The sequence below is a fragment of the Cajanus cajan genome, chromosome 7 (genome assembly GCF_000230855.2).
Source record: "Cajanus cajan strain Asha chromosome 7, NIPB_CcT2T_4, whole genome shotgun sequence".
Classification (NCBI taxonomy): Eukaryota; Viridiplantae; Streptophyta; class Magnoliopsida; order Fabales; family Fabaceae; genus Cajanus; species Cajanus cajan.
The window spans coordinates 28,987,569-29,004,729 of NC_138523.1; positions in this window are offsets into that span (position 1 = coordinate 28,987,569).

The window sequence follows — 17,161 nt, forward strand, 5'->3', positions numbered from 1 at the left end:
TTATCTAAATGATCCGAAGATGATGATCATAAGTTGTTTCATCTTGTAGAGAGAAACGAAACAACAATGATGGCATTTTGAACCTGAACCAAGTGGTTACCCCAGTTCATACCATAACATATCATCTTTGAAACACAGATGGTAAAACTCAATATTAATGCTCAATATCATGACCAACCATTAAAAATACTCTAGATAGAAAATTAACAATCCAAGCTTGAAAAGTCTCATAAAACACTTTCTAGATAGAAAATTACTGTACAAAAATTCTCTTCAAGCAACATTCTTAGCCCAACATTAATTCCCTTGGTATAAAACCCTTCACTGTTGTGTCCATCATTATTGAACCACACTCTATTTCTATATTCTCTAGTCACCTCTCTTAGCCTCTGATTTTGACCAAAGTTGGTTCGTATACTGATCCCAATTTGTGTCATCCATGTCAGGGTTGTTGAGATTCAGATAATCGCTTATGTCCAAATCATTGTCAACAATCTTCTCTGGAGAACTACTTTTTGCTTCAGAGCAAGGTTGGAAAGGTTCATACCTTTGGTGAATTAGGTTTGTTGCTTCAGATTGCTGAATATTTGGAACCACTGGATGCAACCCTGTAGAGCTAATCCCAACTGAACCAACACCACCATTTTGTGCTTCTATTGGATTTACATTACCCGTATGAGAAATTGAACCTGAATGCCCCCAATTTAGGGCATTATCATTGCCTAAAGTTTGTGTATGAAACCCAACTGAATCACTTCCATAATCAAATGACCAAAGAGGGGAATTTTGACCATTTTGGAAACTTGGGTTATCTTGACATTCAAGACCTAGCCATGAGTCTTTATCAAAATCATACATAAACTGATCTCCAAAAAGGCTCTCATTAACACCCCCATGTAGGTTTTGCCATGTTGCTGGAGAATCGGATTCTTGACCATTCTCTTGCAACATTGACTGTACTATGGTGGAGTTTTGGTTTGGGAATGTTTCATCATCTGCATTGTGTTCTTCCATTTCAACTGTTGTTGCTTCAGCAACAGCATTAATGGATCCATCATGGTTTTGTTGGCCATCAAAAGGGGGTGAGATGAACACATGTTTTTCCAATCCATCACGATTATTGTGCTGCTCTAATGTGTTGTTGTTATGGGAATTTGTAGAGGGTTCACATGCTTTAATGTCTCTTTCAGTTGAAAGAGTATCATTAGATGTTTGTGCCATTGCCGAACTTGAAACGGTTCCTTCTATGTTTCTGTTTCAAATAAGCGAGAGAAAACAAGACATTAAAATATATATATATATTTTTTTTGTATAAATTTCAGAAAACACAAAACAAACCGAAAATGAAATTAAGAAACATTAACATATATAATACATTTTGTGACACTAGTGTCAACTAAAATTTAGTAAAAGTTGCAATTTAATTTGTTTAGGTTTCACTTTTAAACTTAGTTAACACAAAACAAAGTGAAATTAAGTTGAAAATAAAAATGAGCAATGTTAACATTATACTTTCTAATCACTTTATTATTAACTAAAATTTAGTAATTGCTACAATTTTGTAGGTTTCCTTCTTATTTAACAAGTCACTCTTAATTATATTTTACAATTTTCAAACAAAAATAGATTATATTAAAAAAATATATTAGATAATGTGTTACTAATAACAATAGATAACATTTTTCTTAAATCACAAAGTTCTATCATAAAAAATAAAATAAAAAAACCTACACGTTCTAATTAAAATCCACAATTAATTCTGTCCATATATATGCATCACCATATTAATACTCTAAAAAATTTAGTCAGCAAATTAGTTCATCAAAAAAAATTCTTTCATCACTACTCTAATATTTCTCCAACAGTACGTGACTAAAATCCTTTAAAAACTAATGCAATAACAAATATATATAACATGTGACCAAATTTAAGATTTTCTTAGTTAATAAGGAGAAGACACCATAATGTGCAAACCTGGAGATGTTAAGGTCATCAGATCCTATCGTTGAATTGTCTTTCTCTTTCCCAATCCTGAAATAGTTAAGATTGAATATAATATCATAAATATTTTACCCACTTATTTAGAATAAGTAATAGAAATGGTTGTAGAATTTTGTTTATATATCTTTAATATTATTTTCTTTGTTAAACAAATACAATAAACGAAAACTGAAGTATAATGACATTTAGATGGATAATTTGTTAGCATGCGTATGGCATAACTTTTAGAGAAAACAAATACCTATTTTTACTAGCTTCAAGAGGACTTTTGAATAAAGAAATGACCATTTTACTAAAAATAATCCCAACCAAACATGCATCAAAAAAGAAGCACAACAATTTATACATATCTTAAAAGGAATTAATTATTTGTCTGATAATTATAAGGGTACGTACCTCTTTCTTATCTCAAGAATACAATCTCTATAGTCCAAGTGTTTCCACTCTGAGAGTTGCTTATCATAGTTTTCCTCCTACGATTCGTAGTATAATTATGAGATAGAATTAATTCAACTATTACTATAATCGAATCAATGATCTAAAGTACATATGTTGTGATACAACGAAAGAAAATTCATAAATTAAATATACGATGGCATACTGGAAAATTTGTAAATGCATAATCGCCCCATATCTTAATGGCAATCAAATCGTGGGCTTTGGCTGCTTCCTCCTCAGTCTTAAATCCACCTGTCAACACCACCGTTTCAAGGGAAAAAAATCCAAAATTAGAAAATAAAAACATATATACACACAACAAAAAAGGAGTTTATGTTATAAAAGAGAGCCAAATGTTTAACTTGCGTCTTCTAAATTACCCTAGTTGTGTGTGGTTAGAAAAATCAATTCATATATGTTTTCTATGTATGAGTTTTTATGAACAACTTTTTTCAAGCCCTAGCTGCCCAAACCAAGTAAATATATTAAAAGTCTGATTGGATACAAATTAAAAATATTTTTGAGAATTTATTTACTAAAAATAAAAGGTATTTTTTAGTAGAAGAGTTTGAAATGCATTTTCATATTTTCTCGCCCCATACCCTTTCTAATTCCAGCTTCAATTATTATATCACTAAGCAGTATTAAGAAAATGTTGTTGAACTCTAAAGGACATATATTTCAACCACCATAGGCATATTGTTGATTAATTCCACTGCACATAAGATTGTTTTTTGACTGAAACGAAATTAGAGCTCATACACAATAAATTCAGATGGTTGAAATAGGGGAATACAAAAAATATAGGACAAAAAAGAGAAAATATATATTGATTTTTGATTTAAATATGATTTTTTGTCTCTTACAAAATGAGCAAGTTTTGATTTTAGTCCTTGTAATTTTTTTTTCATCCTCTAAAATTTATAAATATTATTTTTAGTTTTTATTATTATGTGATTAACTAATTATTCTTTAATTATATTTTTTATTAAAAGGTTAAATAATCATATCAAATGTTACTTACAATTGTTAATGATATCATATTAGTGTAATATCTCTAAAAAAAATTTATAACTTCTTAAAATAAATGTTATTTATCTACTTTAAAATCATTATTAGGAGCCAACATAATTATTTTAGATATTAGAGGGATTAAAATAAAAATATATATTTTATAATAATCAAAATCAAAATTTATTCATTTTACAAAGATTTGAAATATTTTATAAAAATTAAAAATAATGTTTACAAATTTAAAAAAATAAAATAAAAGAGACTAAAATCAAAATTCACTTATTAATTTTACAAAGATTAAAAACATATTTATATTTTAATTTTATCTTCACTGGTTTCATCAATATCATTTATCAATATATTATGCGACAAGTATAGATATGTGACTATGTATGAATTACTAGAAATATATATGTTGATTTTTTCTCTCTCTTAATATATTCTCTTAATTATGACCTTTTACAAAATCATCTAAATCACTATTGCTTTCTGTATAATTAGAGAGTTGAAATTATATGTGCAGGAGGGAAAATAGTTGGACTAGCAAAGGATCAGAGGTTTTGCTTACACGCGCTCAAACATAAACTTTCTAATTACACATTCTATTTCTCATTAAAAAATATTAAATTATGAAAAAGACTCAACAAAAAAATGAAATTCACAAAATTTTGTTTCTAATAGTGTTTAAAGTATTGTATTCGAAAGTACATATGTGACTAGCATTTCACAAAAGACTTGAGTTTCCATTTTCTGTTCCCTTTAATATTCCTTTGAATAAAAAGTGGTACATGAGTGAAAATAATTAATAATTGAGAGCAAAAATGATTACCTACTTTAAATCAAATTCAAATTCTCTTTCAATTGATTGAACATTAAAAAAAATTAAAGTAATTCTATTTGAATTTAAAAGAACCCGTGGAATGCACATCACTCAATAGTTATTTTTTTCTTAATTAATCAATCATTTTAATTTTCAAGATCTTATTCCTGTTTCAATTTACTCTTATATCTTGAATTCATTCCCTTTTTTCATTCTCTTTTCCTTTACTCTCTTCTTTTCAAACAGCACACCAAATTCAAAAAGGAGAATACAAAAGAAGAAATTATACACTTACCAATATAAACTGGCGATGGTCAAAATGATCCAGACATACAACAAGACACAAAAAATATTAGCAAAATGTGGGCAAAAAATAAAAATAAAAGAGGGTGAAAAGCTACAATTTTCAACCTGTCTTTCCTTTCTTTCCTGTTGTTTTCCGATCGTTGTACCACACAAACGATTCAAAACGTCCCTTACACCTATGTAAAAAAAAATTAAATCATATGAAAAAAAATTGGAACATGAACATGAAATAATATCTCACATACATAAAAAAAAATAAAATAAAAAATAAAAAAATTAAAAATAAAAAAATTAAAGGAATCAGACATGGTAACTCCCCGAAACTTAGAGCTGTTTTTCTTCTCATTCGGTTTACGATATCTTTTTTTCTTTATTGGTTCATTTACTTCATCCTCGATTGTGGAAGCAACCTCCCTGTCTCAAAATTAAAGGAAATTAAGAAAAAAAATAATAATGTTACATAAAATAAAAAAAATTCAACTGTAAAGTGTTGTAGTTGCTAAGAAACCAACCCGGTTTGATTTGGACTCGTAATGAGTCCTTGTTCTGGAACTTCTTCCATTTGGATTGAATGAAATTCACTTCCTTGAGCAAATTTCACCCTTGGATTTAGGTTTTCAACTTGTATTGAATTTAGGGTTCTTCGGTTATATGTTCTGCGTTTTGAGTAACGTGCCTCTGATATTTTGTTCCATATATTCGGCATGGCTTGGTTGCTCAACATGGATGGGCCCATTTGTTTGAATTTGTCTATTTGACAGAGAAGCAAACTTTTGTTTGGATATGAATTTCTTTTATATCTGAATTGAACTAATGAATTGAGCTACAAAAAGCATGCTTTGTAGTACTTGCTGGACATGAAAAATTATTTGTCCTTTTATGAACTTTGCTGAGAACCTAAAACGTTCACTATCTTGTGGTGGGGCTCCTCATGTTAGAAATTTTTACATTAAGTGAAAATTTTGTGTCTATTTCTCTTTTCTTCTTAAACGTACACAATTTTAATGAGGCCTGATTATTAATTTTAAAGAAGAAAAAAATAGACACAAAATTTTCGCATGGTGTAGTAATTATTTGAAAATTGAATGCAAGAGAAATATTTCCCTCGTTACTTTTTTAAAATCATTTATTTGGAAATTACTTCATATTTTCTATATAAATTTTTACAAAATTTATTAAATTTTTTTGAATTCCATCTCTTTGCTCAATTAATGATGTACAATAAGTTTCTTATTCTTATTGAAGAAAGAGTTTAATGAATTGAATACATAAGTTTGTGTAAGATTTTACATTAACTAATTAAAAGTAAATTGTAATGTGATATTGAGAATGATTATTATTAAAGCCAATAACTTTATGATACATAATATGTTGTAATTAGAGAACAGCGTAAAAGAATATATACTCTTGTGTATATCAGTTCTTTCATTCATTTTTGTTTATACACATGTATCCTTTAAGGCAATCATGAGTTCTTCCTATGAGTATCCAACTTGTTTTTGATTTGATAAAGAAGTGTAAGTCCTTCCCATAAGTCTAGCTCTTAGAGATAGACTTGGATTTTCATATACAATTTCATGTCTAAAACGAGAATCAAACCTTACTTATTGGTTAAAGAACATAAGTACTGAATTATTTAAACTAATAATTTTTAATCAAAAATCCAATTTAAGGTACTACTTGAATAAGTTAAAACAATTTTGAACATGTTGATTCATGCATTTAGTAGTCTATTTTTTTTTATCAAGATAGTGTTACACACGAAATATTAAATGTAAATACCCTTTACTAGCTGGATACTTAAAACATGTTTCACTATTTTATGGAACATTAATTTCTTTTCATAAATCTATCTTTCTTTACAATACTTTTTTTTTTATTGGTAAGAATTATAAAGAACATAGTAACACTAGTGGAAAAAAGCTTTTAAAATCGGTTATTTTTAACTTTTAAAATTGGTTCTGTAACTAATTTTATAAGAGCTGATTTTAAAAGTTAGACTTTTAAAATCGGTTAAATAACCGATTTTAAAAGTTAACTTTTAAGATCGGTTAAATAACTAATTTTAAAAGTTAACTTTTAAGATCGGTTAAATAACCGATTTTAAAAGTTAACTTTTAAGATCGATTGTTTTATAACCGATCTTAAAAGTTTTAGCTTTGAAAAAATTAAATTGGAATGGGCCGTTCCAGGTTGTTAAAAAGGCCTAAAATTGTAGTTTGGAACGGGCCGTTCTAGCATAGTTTGCCATAAGTTAAAACCAATCCAGAACGGGCCGTTATGGTTTCAGAACGGGTCATTCTGATTGTAGAACGGGCCTTTCTGATTGCAGCACAGGTCGTTTTAATTGCAGCACGGGCCGTTCTGATTGTTGAACGGGTCGTTCTCCTTGTAGAACTCGTTCTCCTTGCAGAACGGGCCGTTCTAGATTCGAAATTTAACAAAAATAAACCTACAAAGAAACTAGAGACACAAGAAAAGCATGAGAAGACGAAAACGACAACGAAATTTACCTTATAGAAGACTTTAGAAAATGAGAGCGCGAGAGAATAAAAAAAGGAATGGTCGAAAGATCAAAGAGAATGAGAATGGAGGGAAATATAAAAGGTTTCTGACGATACTTTTAAAATCGGTTATTTAAGAACGATTTTGTATACTACATACAAAATCGGTTCTTAAATAACCGATTTTAAAAGTACTTTTAAGATTGTGACACCCATACTACCCCAACACATATATTGTAATAATGTAAATAGACTAAGGAAATAAAATTTTCAGCATAGGTAAAAGGGTTCACATAAAGAAAACCCTCATAAATATTCTTCAATATCCAAGATAATTGAAAATAAATAAATTAGAAAATGAAACATAAGAGTTTACAAAATAATAAATACAACTCCAAATCTATATAAAAATTCATGTCCTAGAAACCCTCTGCCCCGATGTCACAATATCAGAGCATATCCACAATTCAACCGTTGGCATTCTAGATGCCACTCATAGCCGGATCTTCCTCACCTAAAACATCCACAATTTATACAGTGAGAAAAGAAAACATCTATATGTAAAACACATACAAACACACCACAATATAATCTCATCATAACTCATTACATAATGAATTATTTACAAGCATTTATATATAACATAATTTTTCAATCATTCATCATCTTCACATCTCAATTCACAATTACATCAATCCATCACAATCCACACAAATCTTACAATTAACATTATGTCAAGGCCATGTCACAACTGACATAAGTGATATGGGTTAATTGTTTCACTCATCCCACACCACGCCAGGGTCACGCCCTCCCTGTAGCATCACTTACCCAGGGGTCGTGCCATCCCTGGTCATTGATGTGAGGAACCACAATCACATCACAATCCAAACAATTCTTGCAATTAACCCTATGTCAGGACTGCCATATTTGATATAAGTGATACGTGTCAATTGTCTCACTCATCCCACACCATGTCAGGGTCACACCCTCCCTGTAGCATCACTTACCCAGGGGTCGTGCCATCCGTGGTCATTGATGTGAGGAACCACAATCACAATCATAATCACATCCATACAACATCTCATCTCATAGCTCAATTCCATATCACATACACAATTCCATATACACAAAACATAAGTCCAACAAAATAAGGGTTTACACAGCCTTCAAGCAATTCACATCTAGATCATCAATTCTTAACAAGTAATATAACAATAACATTCATAAATTAATATAATAATCAATGGAATTACCAATTTAATATAATCTTAACATAAACGGTAAAACTCCCAATTATTCCAAAACCTAACTCACAGGCACTTTTTTTTACAATTTCGTTCTCTCTCCCAGATCATCATTCTTACAAATTAAATATATATTTCTAATCCTCAACACATACAGAATCTAATGGGATCATCAATTCCTCAAACAAAAATAATCTAATTTTCTAAAACCTAACTTACGGGCACTTTTCTAAATTTCGTTCTCTCTCCCAGATCATCATTCTTACGAATTAAATATATATTACTAATCCTCAACACGTACAGAATCTAATGGAATCATTAATTCTCCAAACAGAAATAATTATAAAATTACTCATAATCATAAGGGCTCTTCCTCTACCTAATTCCCTCATGTAACTCTACATATAAATAATCCCTTTTTCCCCCGTACCTGGATAAAAAAACAATTGAAACTAAAACAGAGATATATCCTTGGTCTCCTCCTCTAAGTGCCCCTCGGTCTTCAGAGAGTGTAGAAGGGAAAGAAGAGAATGTAGAAGAAAGAAGTCAGAACTGAAAGAAGTCAGAACTGAAAAATATGATTTTGGGAGTGTCAGAGCACTCAATTTATTGGCATCAGGATTCACGGAACGGCCCGTTCTGAAATCTCACGTCATGTGTAAAATTCACATCCAGAACGGCCCGTTCTCAAACCAGAATGGCCCGTTCTGGGGTTGCAATTAAACCCATAACGGCCATATTTGGAACGACCCGTTCTCATCTCTAGAATGACCCGTTCTCATCTTTGGAACGCCTCGTTCCAATCTAGGGTTATAGGCCATTTTGGTGGTTTAGAACGGCCCGTTCTAGGCTACCAAAAATAGGTCTTTTTAGTAGTTTGGAACGGCCCATTCCAATTTAGGAACGGCCCGTTCTGGGCTACTTAATCATCCCCTAATAATTACTAAATTACCCTCAATAAAAGTATAAAAATTGGGGTGTTACAAAGATCGATTATTTTATGGCCGATCTTAAAAATTATGTATGATACAACTTTTAAGAGCAGTTATTTTGTAACAGATCTTAAAAGTTGTGTCAGACATACCTTTTAAGATCAGTCATAAAATAACCGATCTTAAAAGTGTTCACATTATTTACAAAATTGTCACCGCGTGACTTTTAAGATCGGTCACCTTTTAACCGATCTTAAAACTCCGATTTTAAAACTAATTTTTGCACTAGTGTAAGATTCAAATTTAATACTTTATCTCACTATGAGAAATGTTACATACAGTGATATATAAAAAGTGTTCCTATAAGTATAATATATGTAGTTATAAATTTATTTGATGTATAATTACACACAATTTTTGTGTTAATTTTGAATAAAATTTAATAATATATATTATGTGTTACTATAATCTATACCAACATATTATATATATATATATATATATATAATATAGATAACAATAATTTTTAATGATAAATATTGTGTCATTATATGACAATTTTTTTTAATGTGTATACTATCTCAACTCACTACTAAGTGCAAAAATGAATGTAATGAAACTTTTCAAATAAGTGAAAAATATTTAACATGTATATTCTTTAAAAAAAGTTATATTTCAATGTCAATAAATTGTACTCTTTTTTGTAATTTTTAGCTTTTTTTTTATTGACCAAATAAAATTTTCAGTACCTTTCAAATTTAACATGTGTTTATCATCATTTATTTAAAAATTTGAACGATTTTTTTTTCTTAACTTTTTCAGACAATGTGATGCTCTCCATTTATGGTATTCAAACATTGAAATAAGATTATTTTTGTCATGAAATAAAGCAGGTGGCGTTTCCATTAGACAACAATTTAAAAAAAAAATGTATAAAATTATATATAAAAGAGACGATAAAAATACTAATTTTCTTATTTTTATCCTTCTAATTTTTTTTTTTTTTTACTTTTCTTGCCCCGCATTTTTTATTAGTAAAAGTTACAATGACGGAAAAAAAGTTAAAATTTAGGACTTTATGCATACTAAGATGTAATATAAGATGTTAGGGGGAAGGGGTAGTAATAAGAATGGTAACGAGTCAGATGGAGTGGGTGTGAGTTTCAATATCTACGTCCTTATCCCTAAGGGGTATCTCCATACTTGGCAAATATAAAATTTGTATCTCATTTCCATTAGGTTTCAAGTAAACTTATTGTACTAGCTAATGAATTAATTAAATTGTATTTTTTTTCAAAAAATATATAATAAAAAACAAAAGTTCCAACATAAAGTAGCAATTACAAAATTATATTAATCGAGTTTCATCTGACATAAAGTTAAAATAGAGTAAAAATTAGATAAATCTCAAGTAAATTCTAAAAAAAAAATTATAAATTTAAAGTAGAGATAGTTACAGGCGGATAAGTGTATACCCATCCCCTCTCTCTATATCTAGTTTAATAAATCAGGTATTATTTGTGTTAAGTCAGACGAAGACGAAAGTAATTCCCAGCAAGGTTTTGAATGAGACAAATATAATATATTGTTATTACTAACAAGTATGTTAGTGTTTCAAATATAAGTACAAGTAAGCTGAAGAATAGAGAATATACATCTATACCAGAATCAAGAGATATGAGTCAAGCATTGGATAAAGGCTGAGCAAATGAAGGGAATACATTAGACGAATACACCTACACAAAGGAATAAAGAACAGGACACAAACAACCTAGACGAAGGACAAAAGCTGACAAGACATCAGATCATGGACGAGGACAAAACATCCTAGACGGAGTCGAAACGCTTATGCAGCCGACCAGGCGGAGACTCAAACACACAGACGAAGATTAGGAATGCTGGACTGTGTCTGAAGAACACAATACGACAAACTACCTAGCATCCACACTCTCAGAAGAACATATGAAGTCATCAAAGTGTAAGAAGAAAGAAAATAAAAATGGACTAGCGCATATCCACAAATCAAAGTTGCGTGTGTCAGAGCAAGTACACCTACCGGTCAGCAAAGGACAACGCCTTTGTATCAAGAAAGTACGGAGATATCCTAATGGCAGATATAGAAGCAATCAAATGGTACAAAAAGACCTCGTAGAACGCAGATTCAGCAAGTAAACATTTAATGCAAGATTAAAGGCATTAAATACAAGAATCCACAAAGCCTGCGCAAAATAAACAAGATTCAGATGATGGTCAGTCAAACATCAAAATTAGGATGAATCACGGACGGAAGAACATTCAACAAACACAGGATTGAACCATTAGACGAAAAGTCAAAGTAGACTAACTCAAGCACAAGACAAAAGAAGGTTAAACATCAGACAAAGCTCATGTAACCTTCAGATGAAGAGTAATCGAGGCAAGACACGTCATAAGAACCAGACAAGTCATGGCAGATAGCAGATGAAGTAAATGATAGAAGAAACTAGGCGTCAATAGATAAATGGATGGAACACGAATGAGTGCCAGATAATCATAAAAGCCTAAATATCTAGACAAAGTTGTATCAAGTGCAACTGCTCTAAAGCACAAATTAGATGAGGCATATGTCTAAGGTCAAAAAGAAAGTCAATTATGCATCAGACGAAAGACAACACAAACTAAGAGACACTCCAGATGGAAACAATATTTGTATATTCACATTGTTAATCAGACCAAAGAAAAGTCAAAGCACTAAACTCATACACTGAAGCAAAAGTCAAAATTGAGATGCACAGAACAAATAGACGAAGACGAAGACTACCATAAAAGCATATGAAGAATCAAGTCTCAAGAGATAAACCAAGGCATCGTCTACAATCACACAGAAGCCCTCAATATAATACGCGTGATCTAAATGAAGAAACAAAGAAGAAGAGAAACATTCAAAAGTAAAAGCATGCATGGATCAGAAAAAGTAGATTACTTTTTCAGAAAAGGACAATGACTATATTGCTGCATGACCAGAAAAAGACAAACAACTTCTAGGTCTCAGATAAAGTCAAACACCATTGACAATAGACCAAAGAAGAATACACGCAATGTCTAAAAGCAGGAAGCAACATTTAATGCAAGACCAAATACATTAAATGAAAGGATCAAACTAGTCATGAATGAATATATCTACTTCAACAGGATCTTGCAACGCGAAGCTTTGCATCAACGGACATATTCAAAATCAAGCAACAGGCAGATATACACTAGACCATATATATATATCACTATCTCAAACCTTAAGCGCTTGGATTTTTGATTGGAAGAAAAAAAAGTGATATCAAGCTCACAAGACAGAGACCAGAGATGAGCATACATAATCATATGTATAATGTAATATTGTATTTTTATCTCTGTGGACTAAGGTGTTCGAAATGTTAGTGATGGACTAAACCTTAGTGAGTGTTGTAAACCTATGTATCCTCTCCATGAGAGTAACCCAAACACTCAAACACAAGTCTCTATAAAACTAAGGTAGCAAACCTTAGTGAGTGTAGGAAGTTTCCAATCCTCTCTATGAGAGTTATGTATGCACTCAACCAAAACTGTCTAGCCAACATTGTAAAGCCTGAAGAGGCTAGGAAAAGAATACTTGTAAAGCCCAGAGGGGCTTGTCAAAGAATACTCACTGCTAGCCAGAAGTGACTGATAAGAAAATACTAGCATTGGCCAGTGAAGCCGACGGGCCAAGAAGGGTCGAGAACACTTGTAGAACCAGAAGTGGTTTAAGAATACTAGCGTTAATGAGTGAAGCCGACGGGCCAGGAGTGGTCGAGAATACTCAAGGCCAGGAGTGGTCGAGAATACTCAGGTCCAGGAGTGGACAATAATACTCAATATTCTTCATTTTATATCTAGTGGAACCCTTCAAGTTGAAGGAGACTGGACGTAGCTCTATTGAGTGAACCAGTATAAAAAGATTGCATCCTTTTATTTACTTAGACACAAATCTTCCTTACTAATTAAACATTTATGAAAGAATTCGTCCAGTGTTTATATATCTTTAAAACAACTTATAAGAAGACGACGCTAACTTTGCTTGACAAACTTATTACATTGAAAGTTTCATCTGATACTTATCCTTAAACAAAACTATCTTGAAAAGAAAAATGTAAGAACTTCAATTAATATTTTTACGAGACATTTTCCGTAGTGGACGATAAAACCTTCAGACATATTGATTGTATGTTAAGCAAACTCTGCACAACCGTCTAATATTCAAAAGTGCAGTGGATGAAGTGCACTACTCTTGCGAAAACGTTTTTAAAATACCTTTGTTCCCACACACACATATTCAACCCCCCTTCTATGTATTTTTTTGCTAACCTCAATCTGTACCCATAAATTAAGTATTTATTGTCTAAATTAGAACAAGTTCAAGTATTATCTATAAATATGGGTACAGGTGACCTTGAGCACGAGCTGATAGAGCGACTGCACAGGGGTCCCGTTGTTGGGGGGCACAAAAATAAATATTATTTAGTCCATATAATATAAAAATAAAAATTTATATTATCAAATTATATAAAAAGAAATATATTAGAGAAAATAAATTAATTGTGAAAAATTTAACCAAAAGAAATGATTGCAAATAATTAATCAATAACTATTTTTCTCACTAGTAAAAAAAATACCTATAGTTTTATGGAAATAAATTAGTAACATTGAATATAAAGAGGCAAAATATGGTATATTATTAACTTATTTCTTCTTCTTTTTTTTTTACTTGGTGAGAGCTTCCATAAATGTTGATGTAAAATCATAAATAAGGGTTACTTTTAAATTTCTTTCTTTTTCTTTATCTTTAATTTCTTCAATTATATTTCTATTTTTTAAATCATGACCTATTTATTTCGTTGAAATATTAAAATCAAATTGTGAATCTCCAACTCTTCATGGTAAGCTTCATCGTTATTGATCCATTTTTTCAATGTGTAATAATCTTTAAGGATAACTCAGTCTTGTACAAATGTATAGGACATTTAGTCATTTTTTTTCTCGTAATTGTGTGTTTTACACTTTTAGGTTTTAGGAGAAATTCACTTACTCCAAGGGTAAGTCTATATACCTAGACTTACTCTATTCAATAACTCATGTTCTACATTAAATTTCAACGATTCAACCGTTAAATTAAAAATTCTTAATACATTGATCAAATCTCCTCTTAAAAAAATTTGAAAACTATATTTAATATTTCATTTCATTAATTCAAATTAATAGATAAAATATTTATATGATTATCCATTAATTTTAATTTAAGAAAAAAAATACCAAATAATTTTAATTTCTAAAAAATTTGCAAAATTTATCTATCCATAAAAACTTTTAACTAAACGATTGAATCACTAAAATTTAATATAAAACATGAGTTATTAAATTGAGTAAATTTATGTAGACTTACTCTTGGAGTAAATGAATCATTCTCCTCTCAATATATAAAAGTTTAATTGCTCCAATTAATATTGTTTTCTGGATCATAATTATATATTAAATTGATCTTTAATATCATTTATTAAAGCAAAACAATTATGAAGATAATTAAATGAGTCACACTTTTTTGTATATGTTAGAAGTATCATCAAATAATATTGTTGGATTGATATAATTATACATATAATTTTTTATGTTTTAGAAGTATCATTAAATAATATTGTTGGATTTATATAATCATATATATATAAAGTATAATTTAGGTGTAAAAACTTTTAATTGAACGATAAAGATTTTAAAATAAAGTATTTAATTAAAATTATTAAAAATTATATAATAAATTACAAGTAATGTTTTCAAAACTAGATCCAATCGATTAGTCAGATTGGTTTGACTCAAAATCGATTCTTAACCGGTTGGGTTGGTCTAGAAAACCGTTTTGCATCAAACTCATAAAAAGTTGATTCAACCGATCTAGAATCGGTAAAAAAGAATCATTCAAACTAGTTTGAACTGGTCCAATTAACCTTTTTTAATTTTTTATTTAATTTAAAATATTTTTATTAAAATAATATTTAATAAAAATTATAAATTTGAATAACTTATTTTTAATGAAGGGGGTTATAATTACACCGGTATAACTTTTAATTACCAAGTGTTACACTACTCAATAACTTTATATTAAATGTGAATTTTGTAAATTCAACCGTTAGATTAAAAGTTTATATCACTTTATATGTGTATATCAAATTTTGTTAAAATTGAACAACAATTTGAAGTTGATCAAAGTGTTCATATTTTAGTATATTTTGAAATGAATATATTACGTCAATTTTGTTTTATAAAAATAAAGTATCAAATCATCTTGGATTAATATAAAATTTTGTATATATGATCTAAGTGATATGAACTTTCAATCTAACGGTTGAATTTACCAAATACGTATTTAATATAAAGTTATTGAGCGGTGTAATACTTAGTAAAAGTTACGCCGATGTTATTATAATCTCCCTCATTTTTAATACTTGTCTCATAAATATACTTTAATTTTATAAATATAATTTAATCATTTATGTTAATTTATAATTTTTATATTTTTTTATAATTTATATTATATTAATTTAATACTTTTTATTTTAGATATAAATGTGTTATTATTAATAAACATGGTTATATTTTATTAAATTTAAACCTAAATATTATATTATATATAATTTATAATTTTATTTATACATTAAATGTTAAGAATCTATAAATAAGTTTTATTTTAATTTTTATTATTATAAAATTATAAATCATTGAATCTTGAACTAGTGTCTATACGTTTAATAACCAATCCAATTTTAAAAATATTGATTGCAAGTGATGCCAACATAATTTTTTGTATAGTGTGTCTTATTTCATAAATTTATATTTTAATTAAATAACATATTAAAATTTAACAAAAGTTTAATTTGATGTCAGAAATTATTTAATTTATTAATTTAAATTTTGTTTGACATTTTAAAAACATTAATGATAATATTAATTATCAAATATTATTTGAGAGAAGTCAAAACTATTTTATGACATATATATTATTAAATACTATCAAATATAAAATATTACTTACTTAATAAATATATATATATATATATATATATATATATATATATATATATATATATATAAGGAGGGATCCGTTTATTCCAAGAGTAAGTCTACCTAGACTTACTTCATTCAATAACTCATGTTTTACATCAAATTTCAACGATCCAACCGTTAAATTTAAAGTTCTTAATGCATAGATCAAGTCTACAAATTTTTAGAAAAATTGAAAGTTATTTGATACTCCATTTAATTAATTTAAATTCACGGATAATCATAATATCATTTTATACATTGATTGAAATTAATGAAATGAAGTATCAAATAGTTTTTAAATTTCTTAAAAATTTGCAGATTTGATCTATACATTAAGAACTTTAAATTCAACAGTTGGATTGTTGAAAGTTGATGTAGAGCATGAGGAGGGATCCGTTTATTCCAAGAGTAAGTCTACCTAAACCTACTCCGTTCAATAATCATATTCTACATCAACTTTCAACGATCCGTTTACTCTAGTAGTAAGTCTAATTAGACTTACTTTATTCAATAACTCATTATCCACATTAAATTTTAACGACCCAACAATTAAGTTAAAATTTTTTAATGTATAGATCAAGTTACAAAATTTTTAAAAATTTAAAAATTATTTGATATTTTATTTTATTAATTCGAATCAATGTATACAATACTTTAATTTTATAATTATCTGTGAATTTGAATTAATAAAACAAAGTATCAAATAGTTTTCAAATTTTTAAAAAATTTACAAACTTAATCTATGTTGAAATGGCCAAACGTTTAAAAAAACTTTTAATTCAATGGTTGAATTGTTGAAATTTAATATAGAACATG